Raw genomic sequence first — 19,252 nt, 5'->3', positions numbered from 1 at the left:
CACATACAACAGACCGAACCATAGGACAAATGGTAAAAGCAAACTTAAACTGACAAAATCACAAAAGAAACATACACATATACACTCACAAAAAGAGAAAAAAAGGAAAAAAATTAGAAATAATAATAAAGTTTTAAAAATAAAAGTACATAAAAAGGAAGAAAGAGAACATCCAAAGCAATAAACAAATCCACCAATGATAACAAGCACTGAAAATTAAACTAAGATAAACATAAAACCAAAACCAAATCAGAGCCAGAAAGCAAACCCCAATTCTACAGTTGACCCTAATGTCCACCGCCTCGATTTTGGGACATTTGTTTTCTATTCTATTACACAGATGCTCTGTTTATTAAGTTGATTGTGGGGATTTTATCTGCTGCTCTTGAGGCTGCACGGAGAAATTTCCTTTTCTCTTCTTTGTTCACATAGCTCCTGGGGTTCAGCTTTCATTTTGGCCCTGCCTCTGCATGTAGGCCACCCTCAGGTCTCTGTTCCCCACCCAGACAGGAGGGGGTTAAAGCAACAGCTGATTAGGTCTCTCTTTCTCACTCAGGCTGGGGAGAGGGAGGGGTATGGTAATCATAATTGGCATGTAGGGCAAGCCTGTTGTGGTAGAGGCCAGCATGACATTACAACAGCCTGATGCATGCAGTGTGTCCTCCCTGGGAAGTTGTCCCTGGATCATGGGACCCTGGCAGTGGCATGCTGCACGGGATGGGTGGGTGGGTGTTGGTAGTGACCTGTGCTTGCACACAGGATTCTTGGTGTCAGCAGCGGCAGCATTAGCAGTTCATGCCCGTCTCTGGGCTGTCAGCTGATATCCTTGGCTCGTGCCCATCTCTGGAGCTCACTTAGTTGGTGCTCTGCTTTCTGTGGGCACATGGAGTGGGAATCACCTCTTCTTACACATCTCAAAACAATAGTCTCTTGCCACTCCGGCAGGTCCAGACTTTTTTCCCGACTCCCTCCTGGCTAGCTGTGATGCACTAGCCCCCTTCAGGCTGTCTTCACATAGCCAACCCCAGTCCTCTCCCTGCGGTCTCACCTCTGAAGCCCAAGCCTCAGATCCCAGCCTCCATCTGCCCCAGTGAGTGAGCAGACAAGCCTCTCAGGTTGGTGAGTGCTGGTCAGCACCTATCCTTTGTACGGAAATCTCCCCTCTTTGTCCTCTGCTACTTTTACCCCTGTTGCTGTGCTCTCCTCCATGGCTCCAAAGCTTCCCCCCACCACCCCCCATCCCCACCAGTGAAGGGACTCCCTAGTGTGTGAAAACTTTTCGTCCTTCACAGCTCCCTCCCAGAGGTGCAGGCCCCATCCCTATTCCTTTGTCTCTTTTTTCTTTTGCCCTACCCAGGTACATGGTGGGTTTCCTGCCTTTCAGGAAGTCTGAGGTCTTCTGTCAGCATTCAGTAAGTGTTCTGTAGGAATTGTTCCACATGTAGATGTATTTTTGATGTATATGTGGGGAGGACGATGATCTCCACATCTTACTCCTTCGCTATCTTGAAGGTCTCTATGCCTCCATTCTTTTCCCAAGATCCTCGATCATCTTCACTATCATTATTCTGAATTCTTTTTCTGGAAGATTGCCGATCTCCACTTCATTTAATTGTTTTTCTGGGGTTTTATGTTGTTCCTTCATCTGGGACATAGTCCTCTGCCTTTTCGTTTTGTCTCTCTTTCTGTGACTGTGGTTTTCATTCTGCACGCTGCAGGATTGTAGTTCTTCTTGCTTTCTGCCATCTTCCCTCTGGCCGTTGTTGTTGTTTTTGATTACAGATTTTATTTCACTTCTAGTGACAAGTCTGTTCAAATTATCTGTTTTCTCTTGACTCAACTGTTGCAGGCTGTAAGTTTTTAGAAACTTGTCCGTTTCTTCTAAGTTGCCCAATTTGTTGGCATATAAGTGTTCTTAGTATTCTCTTACAATTTTTTGCATTTCTGTGGTATCAGTTGTTACTTCTCCTCTTTCTTTCTTATTTTCTTTATTTGGGTCCTCTCTCTTTTCTTCTTGGTGAGCCTGGCTAGAGGTCTGTCAATTTTGTTTATCTTTTCAAAAAACCAGCTCTTGGTTTCATTGATCTTTTCTATTGTTTTTTAAATCTCTATTTATTTCCTCTGTGATCTTTATTAGTTCCTTCTGCTGACTTTGGATTTTATTTGTCCTTTTTCTAATTCTTTAAGATAGTAGTTTAGGTTATTTATTTGAGATTTTTCTTGTTTCTTGAGGAGGGCCTGTATCACAATGAACTTCCCTCTTAGAACTACATAACATAGATTTTGCAAGGTTGTGTTTTCATTGTCATTTGTCTCGAGGTATTTTCCAATGTCCCCTTTGATTTCATAATTGATCCACTTATTTTTAGTAGCATGTTTAGGTTTAGTATTTCTATACTCTTTGTTTGTGCTTGTCTGAGAAATTCTTTACCTGTTTTTCTATTTTAAATGACAATCTTGCTGGGTAGAGTATCCTAGGTTGCAGGTGTTCCTTTTCAGAACTTTGAATATATCATGCCACCTCTTTCTGTTCTGCAAAATACCTGAAGAGAAATCAGCTTTATGGGGGTCCCCTTGTAACTGACTCTTTGTTTTTCTCTTGCCTCCTTTAGAATCCTCTCTTTATCTTTAACTTTTGCCATTTTAATTATGATGTCTTGGTATGGGTCTGTTTGTGTTCATCTAGTTTGGGACCCTCTGTGCTTCCTGTACCTGAATATCTGTTTTTTTCTTTAGGTTTAGGAAATTTTTCAGCCATAATTTCTTTTTTTTTTTGGTAATACATTTATTTATTTATTTTTGGCTGTGTTGGGTCTTCATTGCTGTGAACAGGCTTTCTCTCCAGTTGTGGTGAGTGGGGGCTACTCTTCATTGTGGTGCACAGACTTCTCATTGTGGTGGCTTCTCTTGTTGTGGAACTCGGGCTCTAGGTGCACAAGCTTCAGTAGTTGTGGTATGCAGGCTTAGTAGTTGTGGCTCGTGGGCTCTAGAGCACAGGCTCAGTAGTTGTGACGCATGGTCTTAGTTGCTCCGTGGCATGTGGGATCTTCCTGGACCAGGGCTTGAACCCATGTCCCCTGCACTGGCAGGCAGATTCTTAACTACTGCGCCACCAGGGAAGTCCCACATAATTTCTTTAAATACATTTTTATCTCCTTCTCTCTCTCTTCTTCTGGAACCCCTATTGTATGTCGGTTGGCATGCTTTATATTATCCCATAGATCTCTTATGCAGCTTTCATTTTTAAAAAAATTTTTCTTTCTGTCTGCTGTTCTGATAGAGTGATTTCCATTATTCTATCTTCCAGACCACTTATTCATTCTTTTGCATTCTTCGGTCTGCTATTCATTGCTTCTAGGTTGGTTTTGTATCTTGGCAATTAAGTTGTCTAATTTTGATTGGTTCCGTTTTATAGTTTCTAGTTCCTTGTTACAAGGATCTGTATTTCTGTTGATAATCTTTTTTCATTCCTTTAGCATTTTTATTACTTCCTTTTTCAACTTAGTGTCTAGTAGACTGGTGAGGTCTATTTCATTATTTGTTCTTTCAGGGGATTTCTCTTCCTCTTTTAATTGGGAGCCCTTCCTTTGCTTTCTCATTTTACTTAAGTTTTTCTGTCTCTATGAATTTAGGAGAAACAGTTATCTACTGTGGTCTTGAAGAGGTGCTTTTATGTGGGAGCATCCCTGTGCAGACTGTGTGCATCCAGTATTTTTGGTGTGAGAGCTTTTTTGGTATGGATGCCAGCCACATCTTTTCTCAGTGTTCTGTCCATTATCCCCTTGATAGGGGGTTAGTGTTGTGCTTCCCAGAGCCTGCACTGGTTATTGAGCAGGGCCTCCTATTTGCTCCATGGCTGTCACAGTCCTGTTGGGGGGAGGTTCTGTTCCCCAGTTGTTAGAGTAGATGCCCTGAGGGTCAGGTTTCATAAGGCTCCATTGCCCATAAGTGTGTGCTCTGTCCCCAAGGAGGTGATTGCTGAAGCAAGTGAGGACCAAGTGGTCAAGAGGACCTAAGTGCCACCTGTGCAGGCATCCATGGTTCTGCCTAGAAAAAGGCCAAGATCATGTCCCTTTCTCTGTTGTGTTTGTCCCAGACCTGGTGCTAGGCTGGTGCTTGGGGCTGTGGTACTGTGGCTGCAGAAATTGAGGTGGCTGTGCTGATACAGCCTGGGACCTGGGCTGCTTATGTGGCAGGGCTTTCCCAGGACCTGTCCACCCTAGGTCTAGCTTCACGCTGTGGTGTGGGTCGGCTGGAATGGGAGAGCTCCCACTGGGAAATGAACCACTGCATACTCCTCCCCAGGGGCTGTCTTCCCAAGGCATGCATTTCTGTGGTGCCACCTGGTGTGCACACCAACAAAGTCCACCCCTGCTGGACCCGCTCCCACTATGCACATACTGACAGTGGGCTCAAAGTTTCAACCAAGACCACACCCAAGGCCCTCCAGGCTGTCTCTGTGGAGCTAGATCAAGTCTTCTCCAGGACCTGTCTGCTCAATATTCAGCTCCTAGCTGCTGCTAGCAGCCCCACTGGGTGTGGATTTGGGGCTGGGAAGTGTGGTGAGGTGGCAGCCATCAGCATACGTCTCCTTCCAACCTGATTGCTAGCAAGCCTGCACACGTGCCCTCCTTGACAGCAGAGTCCAGGCCCCTCCAGCCCCTCTGTCTGTCCCAGTAAATCTCCCATCAGGCAAGTGAGCTCCTCAGGTTGAAGTCCTGCACCTGTGGACTTTCCCTCCTTCACAGATCCCTCCCAGGGGCACCGGACCCATCCTGATGCTTTTTTCCCCCATCCTACCTGGTTACGTGGGGATCTTTCTTGCACCTTTGTTTATATAAGAGACCTTCTGCCAGTTTCCCGTTGGTTTTCTGTGAGAGTTGTTCCATAGGTAGATGAATGTTGATGTGTTTGTGCGGGGAGGTGAGTTCCATATCCTCCTAGTCTGCCACCTGGGTCCTCTCTGAGGCATGATAAGATTTATATCTTTAAGGACGATAAATAAAAATGTAAGTTTTCTCCTGGGAGTTTTAGAGTATATTTGTCTATTATAAGTCTTCGGATAATTATTAGTAAAATAGTTTTGAAGCACAGGGCAACTTTGCTCCAATATCCTGATCTTTAAGACTATCTAACAAGCAATTTTGAGAGGAATAGGTGAGGTCTTAGGATGGTAAAGATAGGTGGGCCTTGACTTGTTTCTAGAGTTGTACTTGTAGTTTTGTAGGAATTTGCAAGACAAAGAGAGTTGTTCCCTTAAGCCCTTAAATATTGTACTCCAGCTGATTTATTTCCTGATTATTTGTAAGAGGACCTGGGGAATTGCTGAGAAGAAAGATCAATTTTTGAAAAGGAGAATTGATGTTGGATTTTGCTTTAAGACTAATTTCTATTCTTTCATCGTCATAAGGAGTTCCTTAAGGCTGGTCATTATAATTGTTTTCTTTTCAATTTGATCCTCCCATAGGTACCAGTATGACAGCTGCTTATGATGAGAGCTCTCAATATTTTTTCCCTTTTAAATACAGCCAATTGTAAGTATCTATTGCCTGGCCATTGATAAGTAGGATCTTATATTAATTTTAAAAGGTTACTCAAACCAATAAGCATTTTTTGGTTTACCCAAAGATGTTAGAGGCATCTCACAAGAGAGTATATAGGCCTCACAAGATCAAGAAATTTTACTCCCAGATATAGTCTAAGAAGGTGAAAGCTCTTCCTTGCTACTGGCAGTAAGAATGGTGTAGTGAAAAAGGTGTCTCCAGCGTCCCACAAATAATGTGGGGCACCTCCTGCTGTAAATATGCTAATCAATGCACTGGGCAGATGCTACTGGAATGGAATTTGTACAGCATTAACAAGCAACAGAGGTTGATATGAAAAAGGCCCCTTGTGGACTGGTACCCCTTAAGAAAAACTCCCCTGGGAGCTGGCACAGCCAGACAAAGAGAGTGCTGCTTGTGACTTTGTGTCTCAGAATCCCAGTCTATACAACTGGCCACCAGATGCACCTTTCAGATGTCAGAGACCACAGAGAATATTCCCACTGGACAGAAGGCCAAGCTCTAGGCACATAGAAAAATATGGAAGACAAAAACCTCCTCCCGTTTTACATAGAGAACCCACAGCTGAGTTTGACTGAAGAAACACTGGTCTGGTGAGAATGGTTAACTCACCAGCCTGTGAGGCTGGCTCATAGAGCAGGCTGATAGGGACTCTGCCTGCATTCTTCCCTATTTCTTCCTCCTTATGACAAACAACGCAATAGACAGGCAAACAGACACACACACACACACACACACACACACACATACACACACGCAACAGTTACCATCTTTGAGAGAAGAATCCACAAGTGTTGCTAAGTCCAAGGAACTTAGTTCCACAATTATTTTCTCCTGCTAATCTAAACTGAGTGAGAGAGAGAGAGAAAAAAGGCACTCTCACCACTTCCCTTTGAAAGAGACCTTGGGGTCAGAGATCAGGAGGCTGACATGTAAGAAATCTTACCTTCTGCTGGCCTTTGTCACATGTCCCAGGATCTCTCAGCTGCAGCAGCCTCAGAGTGGGAAACAGGTCCAGCCAGCCCCCTGGCTGACTCACCAACCACTGGGGAGGGGGAAAATTTCCCCCCCTTTCCCACTTGAGTTGTTGTGGCTGGACTAATCAAATTGACACAAGACAGATTAACAGGAGAAAAAGAAACAAATTTAAATTCATGCACATGGAGGTCCCATAGAAATGGAAACCTAAGAAGTGGCCAAATCAGGCAGCTTTTATACTTTCTCTGCAGGTTTTGGCTGCTAGATCCTAGGGTTCTTTTAAAAGGTTATGAATTTTCAGGTCTTTGGTAATACCAACTAGTTGTCTTATTTCTGTGATGGTAAGTAGTAGGTCACAGAAATTTAAATACTCTTAACAGTCAGTTGGTCCCTTTTTACTCCTCCTGTTGTACAAAATCTTTAAAAATCTTTTGAATCCCGAGATGCATGAAATTTCAAGTTTCAGTTTCAAATCCCCCACTGCTCTGACCTTATGGGTTATTACTGGGAAGATGGATGTCCTCAGAAGCTGAATTCATAGGTATCTGCTTTCCTCTCCAGGGTGTCACAATCAGCCTCACAGGGATAGGGTTGGCCCTCACGCCCTCATGTATGATGGTGGCAGGATCACTGGGACTGGACCCTACACTCTGAGGGCATAGAAACAATGCTTTGGCATACTAGTTCACCAGGGCACTGAGCTATGTCCAGCCTGATTCTATGGGCATTTTATAGTTAGTGAGGAGCTTGCTAACTTCCTGGGTATTTTAGGCAGGGAAGGCACTAGGTGTTCAGGCTGTTTATGTAGGACCATTGTATCTTTTGCCACCATGTGTTGCCGTGGCCCACAATATCCCACAGGATTGGGGGAGGAGGTGCAACACAGCAATGTTTGTAGCAAGAGAGGGACCAGAGGCCTTGGGTGTACCTGCCTTCCTGAGGCTCCATGCTTTCCTGAGCCAGGGTGCCCTAATTGTACTCATTACTACTGGAGTCCTGAAAATACAGAGGAAGGGAGTCTCCTTTTTGTAAGGGAGTCCCCTCCTTTATCTGGTAGTGCACGCTTGGACAGGGGTTGTCACCTGTATGTCCCAGCCTTTAACTAATGAAAATCTTAGCCAGTTTTCCTAACAGTTATACCTGAAGTCTAACACCCTCCGGGGGAATTCACCATCTGTGGGGCACTGATGGGTAGAAGACGTGTCCACAGAAACTCAAATCAGCTCGGATGAGCATTGCTCTGAGGTTTGTGAAAACTCTGGTTGTCCCCTTCAGAGTTAGCACTATAGGATAGGAAGCATCTTTGTAGGTGGTACACTGCAGCACAAATGCCAGCAAGTGGTGGGCCTCCCCCAGGGAGAATTACCCACGAGAGCTAAGGGGCAACTCCACGTTCCTGCTCATGATGCCTGTTGTTATGACTTTGTTAAATTAACATGTGTTAAGTGGGGCAGGGTGCCAGATGGCTGGTGAGTTGCAGTTCAACAACAGACCACAAGAGAAATTGAAATAGTGAAGTAATTACTCAGAGGCTCTGGAGGAAGGACACAGTACACCTGGAGGGCCCACTGGGGACATCAAGGTGAATGCAGAGAGAGAGAGACAGGACCTGGAGCGCATGCCTTTATTAGGGTCATGGGTGTAGTGCTTTGGGGTTCCTGGACCAAGGCTGGATTGGTCAATTCAAGCCAGAAGAGTGGCGTCTGGTGAGTTTCTTTGGGGTCTTATCTAAGGGGAATGAAAAGGGAAGGCCCTGGGAGGCCACAGGTGTTGTTGATCAGAAAGGCTGTTGGGGGAGTCATATTAGGAACTTATTCACTTGTGACTCTGTGGGCAGCTGTCTAGGACATGTGCTTGCATGAGGGGCTAATGTCAGCTAAGGTCCCTGCAGGTCAGTTTGCCAAACAAAATGGATTCAAGGCAGCAATACTGTGAAGTGTGTTGACCTAAGACGAATAGACTGCATATATTTCTCCAGCAAAAATGGGATTATTCAGGGTCAGCAGAGAATTGCAATTTGAGGTCTGCATACTTGGGGAGGTACCTGAAAGCTCCTGCATAGCAAGGGAAGTAGAACTCCTTTATGAGGGGAAAAGGATGTTGGGACGAACTGTTGTAAACAAAGAGGCCATGGCTTCTTATTGGCTGGGTCCTCATCAGGAAGGAAGAGGATCTTTCTTCCTCCTGTAGGGCTCTGCTACTGTTGGAGGGTGTGCGAGCTCCCCCTGCTGGTCTCCTGGCTCTATTTAATGCAGGTGTCTGTTTCGTAATTTTTTACAAGCTCAACTCTTGACAAGGACAAAACAGTAATAATCAAAGCTGTAAAAATATAATATTTATTCTGGACAACATTAAGTTTGCCTAAGTGTAGTGACAAATGCAATTTCAAAAGTGCATTAAGCCTTTAAAAACTTATCCTCCTGAAAGCCCTGCTTCCCGTTGTACAATCCCTATGTCTTCTCGATCTCTCAACTATTTTGGGGGGGTGGAGGAAACAGGTGAAAAATTGGTAGAAGGCTATGATACTTAGCTGTAGTTGTTATAGGTCTGAAATACCTTAAAAGAGAGATACTTATTTAACTTTGGACTAAAAGTAGATGTATATACTCCAACATACTCGAGCCAAATTCTGTGGTTCAAGCTATGTGTCTATAAAACACTATTTGTTTTGGTATTTGGCTTTTGACAGCTTTTAATCCAACTCCTCCTTCTTCTATTTCTGCCTCACAACTGGGCAAGATGGTAAGAAAGTCTAGGTGCTCCTTACTTTAGAGCAGGTGGAAAGTTCAATCCATGCATGGGAATCCTCGTCTCAGCCTCACCCCTAACCATCATACAAACCCCAAGCCAGTCTCCTTCCCTTTTTCTTCAAGCTGTGTTGGACCTGCCTGGGAGCTGCTCTGCCCTCCCCGAGAGCCTCCATTATGTGAGTAATAAACGTGTTTGTACCCTCTTTGAATGTGTGTGTCATTATCAATCTGGACATCCAAACAAAATTTTGAATGAAAGTTCCTCCTCTATATTCCAGTTGGCTACAACAGAATGTTGCATCTCATATCCTTTTTTTAAATGCTGTCGACTGAAATTTGAGGTCCTGGCTGGAGGCTGGTAGTTCCCCTTCCTGAACAGCTTATTATGTCCACACATCAATCACTTCCCTTGGTATCTCACACTCAAAGCACTATGCAGCAGTTAAAATTGCCCCAGGTTCAGGTATCAGACAACTAGGGATACTCTTATGCCTTTATGTCTGATAACTTATTTAAATTAGCCAACCCACGGGGAGCCCACAACACCTAGCTAAGGACAGCCCACTTGCCGTGTACAAGCTGCCCCCTAGAGCTTCAACTTGCTGTTACCCTGTCCCAGGTGCAACCTCTCATTTAACCCTGCCTGGCAGCCTTCTCTTGTTTGGGACTGCAAGTTATTAAAAAGTTCTGTCTTTTATCTATCATAGTGTCATTGTGTTGTGTCCCACCATTAAAATAATCTTTAAAACTTATCAAACAATTGGCATTACAGACAGCATGTCTAGGCCATTATGGCTGAGATATGGGCAGCTTTGTAGGAGGATATGCTCTTGGGTTATTATGGGTTCCAGACCACTGAAAAAATGGCTTGGGGCAAAACTTCCACTTGTTGGTGAGCTTTACCCTTGATGCTGTGTCTGCTGGTAGTAGCTGCATCTCTCCTTTCCTAAATTTTCTGGGTGTCAGAATATTCAAAATGAACACTGCTGATTGGCTAAACTCTGGGGGCCATATGCAGTTCAGGTAGGGGCTCACCTTAGGGCAATCTGAGTGACAGGCCACTTAGCCGCACTTTCTAGGTCTGGGCATTCTGGTTGTTACCGGACCAAACTTGGGTCAGCTCACCAGTGCACAGCAATGCCAATCTACTGACATCAGGTTGTGGTGAAGGAAAGTGCAGGGTTTATTGCAGGAGCCAAGGAAGGAGTGTGGGTGGCTCATGCTCAAAAGACCCAAACTCCCTGATGAGTTTCAGGGGAGGGTTTTTAAAGATAGAGTGAGGGAGAGAGCTGCAGGGTCTGTGATCAGCTCATGCACAATTCTCTGTCTGATGGTGAGGTAAAAGTGTGGTGTCACAGGGGATAACATCATCAATACTCAGGCTCCAGCTGGTCTGGGGGCTACATGCTCATGGTCATGATGCAGTTAGCTTCTTCCTTCTGGTGCAGGTTTTAGTATCTGCAAAACAGCTAAGGACTGTGCATCAGACACTGTTATCCATGTCCTTCATGGAGGAACTAAAGTTTATGTGACTCTGCTATGTGGGTGATCTATTGTTTAAATTGTTACCAGTTCTCCTGACCCAACTGCTATCTTTTGTTACTACATGTTCACGTTCTTGCAGTCATTAAATCTTCAGACAGGTTTTTATGACTCAAGGGAGGCCTGGAAGACTAAAGCTTTTCTACAAACAAGAGGCAAGTGGGGGCGGTCCACACCCAGAAGGCCTCATGAGGTTGTGCTCAGTTATATGGTATATTTCTAGTTGCAGCCTGTATTTGGCAGAGGTTTATCCCAAGGGCCTATCACCTCTTGGGTGTCAGTACTTCTGTAATATTATTTTGGGCAGAACTTTAGTTTATCCATGTATTCTAGGTAACCCCTGTGGAGAAAGGTGTTGGCTGGACCTGCCCACCATATAGAAGTGGCACCTGGGTCTCCTTGCCAATGTTATGCAGCTGGAGGTGTTACTGACCAGGGTTCTTGGGCTCCTTAATCAATAGAAAGTGATCAGAGGCCAGACAAGAAATTTAGGCAAGGCTTTACTGGGGCCCCTGCTGCATCATGGAGGAGAGAGAAGAAACAACAGATTTCCTTGCTTGCTCCCTCCCTGAGGGGTTGTGAGCTGGCTCCTTATAAGGAGTGAAGGTAGGGGTGTGACCAGGAGTGGTGCCGGAGGGGTGGCTCAGGTGGTGTGCCCACCCCTTGTTGGTGGTGTGTGCAGGGGGCATGTGCAGTACCCTGCTGTTGCTCCTGACCCCCTGCTTTTGCTCCTGGCTCTTTAAAAGTGGCAATTGGGATTTTTGGTCTCTTTGTATCTTTTGTCTAGAATTTGCCCTAACTGCACAAGCATGCAGTTGTTTTTTGTCCCATATAGTTTCCTTGTATTTTGTTGCTTGAGGAGAGGTGTATCCAGGTGCAAGCACTGCAGCACAGTAGCAAAGGGTCCCAGGTCGCAGCCTGTCTCATTGCCCCCTGAGAGACTAGATGCCCTATTCTTAAGGGGTAATGGGCCGAAGCTCTCTTCTTCTGAAACTTCTTCCTGCTGGACAAGGGTTGCAGACCCTAGCCTACCCTAGAGGTATAGAAGTCCCTCTCTGATTGTTCCAAGGACCTATAGGGACCTGGGCCTCTTTCTGTTGGAATGGGCTGAATTCCTTGAGTCATCATAAGCCTTACTTCAAACTGTTGGAGCCTAAAGACACAAACTTAACCAAAAGGTTAAACAACAAGGGCAGGGACTTCTTTGGTGGTGTAGTGGTTAAAAATCCACCTGCCAATGCAGGGGTCATGGGTTCAAGCCCTGGTCCGGGAAGACCCCACATGCTGCGGAGCAACTAAGCCCATGCACCACAACTACTGAGCCTGCATTCTAGAGCCTGTGAGCCACAACTACTGAGCCCACACACCACAACTTTTGAAGCCCAGGGGACTAGAGCCCATGCTATGCAACAAGAGAAACCACCACAATGAGAAGCATGTGCACTGCAATGAAGAGTAGCCACTGCTCACCACAACTAGAGAAAGCCCGCATGCAGCAGCAGAGACCCAACACAGCCAAAAAATAAATATAATTTTAAAAAACATGTAAGCAAACAAGGGCTACAAATGAGAAGAACAGTAGCCACTAAAGGGCCTGGAAAGGGAAGGAACAAGGTTAACTTTGGGCTTCCTTAACTGTTGACCAGACAAGGGAGGCGACATCGCCCCTGCCAAACTTATGAAGCCACTCTGCCTGGGTGTATGTTTCCTTAATATTAATTTTACATGTCCTGTTGCATTGATCCAAGTGCAGCAGTAAGTATTACTTGTCGCACAGACTCTACCTTGTTCTGCCGGAAGGTAATCAACAGCCAGACAGTTGTCAAGAACCACATCAACCAAGGAAACAAGAGAGGTGCCAAGTCCCATTAAGGCTTCAAATAAGAGCCAACCCACTACATCATTTTACTTATTTGTTGATGGTGCCTGTCTTTTGAATAGATATCTCAGATCTTCCACTGGCTCACAGGTGTATTGTTCTTCTGTTGTGACCTGTGGGGCTTCTGGAGGTAAAAGCTTTAGTGTGGACAAATGTACCCAACAAGATGTCCCTTGAGTTTGACAGCAGTAGAGGTGGTTAAAATTACTTTATAGGGGACCTTCCATTTTGGCAATAGTTGGTCTTCAGGGATCCAACTTTCCAGGTTTTAAGAACTTGGTCCCTGGTGTTTATTTGTGAAGGGACTGCTCCTTCGTCTGTATTTTTAGTGGGAGCTGGCAGTGTTTTGTGGGCATAGTCCTGATTGCCTTCTGAACTTGTCCTAGATTAGTAATATATCTCAGGCCCTGGTTCACCTCCATCCAGTACAATGTAGTAGTAAGAAAAGGCCTCCCATATCATTTCAAATGGGCTAAGTCTCAGACCACTCCTGGGGGCTACACAGACCCTGAGGAGTACAAGTTGGTCCAGGGTTCATGAGTTTTTTGGCAGAGTTTTGCTAAGGATTTCTCTAAAGTATGGTTCATTTTCTCCACCTTCCCTGAAGACTGGGGGTGTCAAGAGGTGTGTGGCTTGTAGCCTATCCCTAGGGCTGTTGTGATCTGCTGTGTGATTTTGGCTATAAAGGGTCCGTTATCGCTCTGGAGGGACTTTGGAAGTCCACACTGAATAATTATTTCTTTAAAAAGGGACTTACAGGCTTCCATAGCCTTTGTAGATCAGGTGTGGAAGGCTTCAACTCATCCTATGAAAGTATCGACAAACACCAGAAGATATTTATATCCTGATCATGGGGGCATTTGGGTGAAATCTAACTGCCAGTCTTCCCCTGGGATATGTCCCTTAGCATTGAATTGCCCTGAGTAAAGAAGGAGGAATTGGATGGGTCTGTGGGTTATTACAGCCACACAGATCACAGGCAAGTGTTACTTGTTTTTACTGTTCTTTTAAGCCCCTTCCCTGAAAAAGCCTTTTGCATCAAGTCCCATAGTACATCCCTCCCATAGTAGGCGGCATCATGTAAACTCTTAGTGAGTTTCCACTGTTGGGCCAGTAGGATTAGAACTTTATCCTCCTTTTTATACACCCTGTGCTTCCTTTCTCATACCCCATTTTTTTTGCATTTTCTTGTTCCTGTGGGGAATACTGGGGAAGGCTAGGGAGTTCAGGGGGGGCAATTTCTAGAGCCATAACTTGTTCATGTTCCTGCAATCATGATACCTGTTTTGCAATTTGATCAGCTTTGCTGTTCCCTTGGCTCACTCACAAAAGATCCATCCCTCTGATGGCTTCTACAGTATATTACTGCTACCTGGGTTGAAAGCTGCACTGCTTCTAAAAGAGCCAGAATCACATCTTTATGTTTTATGGGGGAATTTCTAGTGGTTAACATTCCTCTTTCTTTCCAAATGGCAGCCTGAGCCTGCAGCACATGCAACCCATAATTAGAGTCAGTAAAAATATTTAATTTCTTATCCTTCCCTAATTGCAAAGCTCTCATTAACGCAATTAGTTCAGACTTCTGGGCTGACATCTGGGGTGGCAGGGCCTTGGCTTCTATAACTTCATCTAGACTAACTATGGCATACCCCACCTTTCGGGTTCCCATTTCTACAAAACTGCTCCCATCAGTAAGCCATTCAACGTCAGAGCTGTCAAGAGGCTCATCTAGAAGATCAGACCTGCTGGAGTAACTTTGTTCTATGGTCTCAATACATGGATGCACTGAGTCTCCACTCTCGACTGCTGGAAACAGAGTTGCCGGGTTCAGGGTTTGGCATACCTTTAAGGGAATGTCAGGGGTACCCTTTAGGAGGGCCTGATATCTTGTTAACCTTGCTCCAGTCAACCAGTGATGTCCTTTGACTTCCAGCACAGATTATACCTGATGAGGGGTTAATATCTAAGTGTTGTCCCAGGGTGAGCTTGGAAGCCTCACTAACCAACAGGGCTGTGGCTGCTACTGCCCGCAGGCAGCTTGGCCATCCCAGGGCCAATGAGTCAGAAGACGGTGGAGTAGAAGGACACAGAGTTTGCATCTTATCACAACTAGGGCACCTACCAGGCATTGGTGGGGGACCTCGGACACCTAAAGGGATGGAAGGAATTCCAGCACGACTGGCTAGGATGTGGAGGGGAAGAAGGGGAGCAGGAAAGGTTGCGGCGTGATGGGACCAGGCACCCCTCCCTGTGGGGCAGCGGTGGGGAGGAGAGGGGTTCCCACATGCGGAGGGGCCCAACCACGATGTGGGGATCGGTGGGGATGGAGAGAGACCTTTGGGGGATCGGGAGATCAGAAGGGAACACAGCTAGCATCTCCCCAACCGGCTTGGGCCTCAGCAAACCTGCTGGGGTCCTGGGCCTGAACCTCAGCCCTCTGGGGCCCCCTCCAGCCATGAGAGTCCTGAGCCTGAGCCCTGCCCACCACGCCCCCGCAACACCACCAAGGACTTTTATGACCTTTTTTTTCTAATTTTATTTAATTTTTATTCTTTTAAAATTTTATTTTATTGTCTTATTCTTTGTTATTGTTCTGCTCCTTTTTGTTAGTTGTTTTGAAAAGTAAGCCACTGGTCTCTGATCTGGTCCCAACTTTTGGGTCAGATTCCTAGTGCTGTCCCTGATGTCTCACGAACATATAGGGTAAAGAGCTTGTCCAAATTTGGAAGCCCCAGTGCTGGAACTCTATTCAACTCAGTCTTTAGAGTCTCAAAGACCTGACGGTGGTTCTCATTCCATTGATGGGGTTCCCTTTCTCCTCCCTTTAGAGCCTCTATGGGGTTTTTTCTATAAGGCCATAAGTTGGAATCCAGATACAACAGAACCCAGCCATCCCAAGGAAGCCTCTGAGTTGTCTCTTTGTGGTTGGAGATGGTAATGCACAAATTGCTGTTTTCGGATCTATGGCCAGGGCTCATGCCCCTGGGCTCAAAACAAATCCTAAATATTGAACCTGTTGCTGTAAGATCTGAGCCTTGTTTGGAGAGATTTTATATCCCCTTTTTGCCAGAAAATTTAAGACCCTAAGAGTATTGTGATCTGAATCTTGTTTGGTCTCACTACTTACCAATAAGTCATCAACATATTGTAACAGGGTTCCCTTCTCAAGGCTCAGTTCCCTCAGTTCTCTTGCTAACATGTTTCCAAAAAGATGGGGGCTGTCCTGAAAACCCTGTGGAAGCACTGTCCAGGTATACTGGGTAGCCTCTAGGGTGTCAGTGTCCATCCAATTCAAAGGAAAAAAGATATTGAAAGTCTGGATGTAGGGGAATACAGAAAAAATGCATCTGTGAGGTCCAAAACAGAGAAATGCTGAGCAATCCCTGGCACTTGGGTGAGGCAGCCTTATTCACTGCTCGTAAGTCTTGCACAAACCAACACTCTCTGTTAGGCTTCTGAGTGGGGAAGATTGAGGGTTGCATGGGGATTGTCAGGGCCTAATGAGTCTGTGTTTTAGGTATTTGCTGAGCAGTGGTTGGATTCCCCTCAGGTCCTCAGGTTTGAAAGGATATTTTCTCTTCCAGGCGTATTTTTCCCCAGGCGTTAACCTTATTTTTATCAGGGGAACACAGTTTGCTTTTCCTGGCACCAAGGTATTCCAAACTGCAGGATCTACTTGTTCTCTAATTTCTTGGGGGAGGTCTTGGGGAATATTTTGATGCCCAACAGGTGGGTCATCTGGGGCTCATAATAGATGGCATTCTCTGTTTGGATTCTTTACCTCCTTGGACTTCACCCTGTCCTAAGAATAGACTAGGTCCTAACTCATTTAGCAAATCTCTCCCGAGGAGAGGGACAGGACATTCTGACATATATAAAAAGGAGTAATAATAATGAACTCCACTCTGCAGGCAAGGGGAGACATAAATCGCCTTACTTTTGCCTGTCCATCAACTCCCATCACAGTAGAGTCATGGAGAGAGGGCCAGCCGGCCAAGTCAGAACAGAGCAGACAGCTCCACCGTCTTCAAGAAATTCAGTTCTCCTACCTGCCACACAGAGGGTGACCCAAGGCTCTGTGGGAGTAATGAGGATGGATTGAGTGGGATCCAGAGCAGGGCAGTTGCTCAGGGCCAGTCATTCGGTGTGTGGGAATCTTGCATCTGAGAGATTCACAAGGAACTGGGGCAGGTCAGTGTTGCCCCTCGGGCATCCCACTAGAGGGCGCTCAGGACATTCCCCCTCCCAGTGCCCCCCTTTCCGACAAAAAGCACACTGGTTCGGGGCCCAGGCAGCTTCTTGGTGGTCTGTCCAGCCTTCTCAGCCCTCCAGGGTCCCCTCGAGGTGGTGTGTGGATCAGAGCAGCCTAAAGCTGCATTTTCTTTATTAGCCTCTTACCGTTATTGGCCTCCTCCATTAAGTCTCGGTTGTTATAGGCCTTGAAGGCCTCCTCTACCAAGGTTTACAATGGGGTTTGGGGCCCAGCCTCAAGCTTTGGTAATTTTCTCCGGCATCAGGAGTAGCCTGGGTGACAAAATGTATGGCCAAGAATGTCCTTCCTTCTGAGAACTCAGGGTCTGTATTGGTGTACCTCCTGAATGCCTCTTTCACCAGGCTCAGGAAGACTGATGGGTTTCATCTTTTTTCCTGTGTAACCTTTCAGACCTTATCATAATTTACAGCCTTCACCTTACACCTTTTCATTCCTTCTGATAGACAAGTAATACAATGTTTCATCCTAACCTGGCCTACACGATCTTCATAGATCCAGTGTGGATCATGTTCTGGGATTGTATCCCCATCCACCTGATAAATTTGGTGGTGTGGATTGGTGGCCAGTAGGCCATCTGTGTGTTCTCTGTCCTTTCTTAGTATATGTTCCTTTTCATCCAGGGTGCAACAGTGGGCCAGAATAACCATGACGGCCTGACAGGTGAGAATGTCAACCCCAGCCTGATAAATTCATCCCTAAACGTGTCAGCGTTTAGAGACAACCTGACAAGCCTCTCCTCACAGATTAACCCAGTTAGTTTAGGATCTCTCTTTGGGATGTTCCAGGGGCCCTTTGAAGCACCCCAAAGTTAACTGGAAGTCAAGAGAATTTCAATTGGAATTTGATATTTGTGAAGTCTGTCAAAAGTTTAAAAATTTTAAAACACCCAGTCAGATAGGATCATAGTTTGCTGTGAAACAATATTTATTCCTTGAGATAAGGTGGGGGAAAAAATCAAATGTAAATATAGATCTCTTAAAGGCACAAGAAATCACACGATCTGTTATCAAAAGCAGCATTCCAGGACAACTTTGTTCTCTTATGAGAGAGAGAAACCAAATCCAGTCTTGCATCAGCCTACGCTTAATAAAATCCATTTACCTAATTAAATTTAATCCAACCTTAGAAAATCCTGACCACATACAAAGTTCTTTTCTCAATGTTCCTCTTCCACAAGCATTCTGCAACTTTCTGTAGCCATACTTTGTCCTTTATTCTTTCCCCATTCAGAAATAGCCAGCTCTAGGACAAAATTCCCACTTTTCCCTTTAACAAAGTATATTTCCATTCCTCATACCTTCTTTTCTGAAAACACACATCCTACTCTTCTTAAGCAACCATGAACTGTCTTTTACAGTAGCATTCTGTAGATTGGTAGAGAACATCTCAAGGCGGCACCAAACAGCTTTAGTTTCTCTCTCACAAGAAGACAAGAGTAGATAAATTTAGACCTGTTTAGCAATTAATGTTCCAACATTTTATCTTATTTGAAATGGCCTGGATATTTAATTAATTCCTACCATTTAACTTAGTTTCAGATTTACCAAAACTTGGAGAGACTGTTTTAGATGGAAGTTTCCAAAACATTATTATTCCTATAGAGTTTATCAGAAAGTTCTTATTCCAGTTACATTACTTAAAAATTTAATCATATCAGGTTATTTTCCCTGTTGACAGATTTTATAACCGAAACAGTATGCACTTATTGACTTCTAGTAACCCTAGATACAGTGAAAGTATTGCACTTAGCGTTGATGACTCTAAAGCCAAGTCTGTATTAATTAAACCCACAAGTTTAAGCCAGACAAACCAATTTCTACAGAACCAGAGATCTCATAGTTTTCCTGCTTGAATTTAAAATGGCCCTTTTTTTCCCTCAGTCTGGGGGACTACAGATGAGTCAGGTAGTTCCTGAGAGCCCTGGCAGAATAGTGCATTGCAAGAGCAGAGGAAGGAAAAATGCAAGCTCTTGTCTTTTCTTTTTGTTCTTTAAAATCCCACTAAGTAACCCAAGGCTGGAGTCTCAGGCAATGTGGGCTGGGTTTGTATTTCAAGGCTCAAGTGCTCCACCATGCCCTCAATATCAGTGGAGACTTGCAGGAGCAGTTGGACAGACAAAACTACATCACGAACAAAGATACAAATCACAAAATTTAAAGACACAAACAAGAAGTTTTCAACATAAAGGGGACAGGAATGCAGGTGTAAGGATCAAGGGAGAGGTAAAGGGAGGGGAGAGAGGAAAGACTGAAAAAGAGAAAGAGAC

The sequence above is a fragment of the Pseudorca crassidens genome, chromosome 1 (assembly GCF_039906515.1).
Source record: "Pseudorca crassidens isolate mPseCra1 chromosome 1, mPseCra1.hap1, whole genome shotgun sequence".
NCBI lineage: Eukaryota > Metazoa > Chordata > Mammalia > Artiodactyla > Delphinidae > Pseudorca > Pseudorca crassidens.
The sequence above is the reverse complement of the archived record's forward strand: the minus strand, read 5'-3'. Positions refer to the sequence as shown.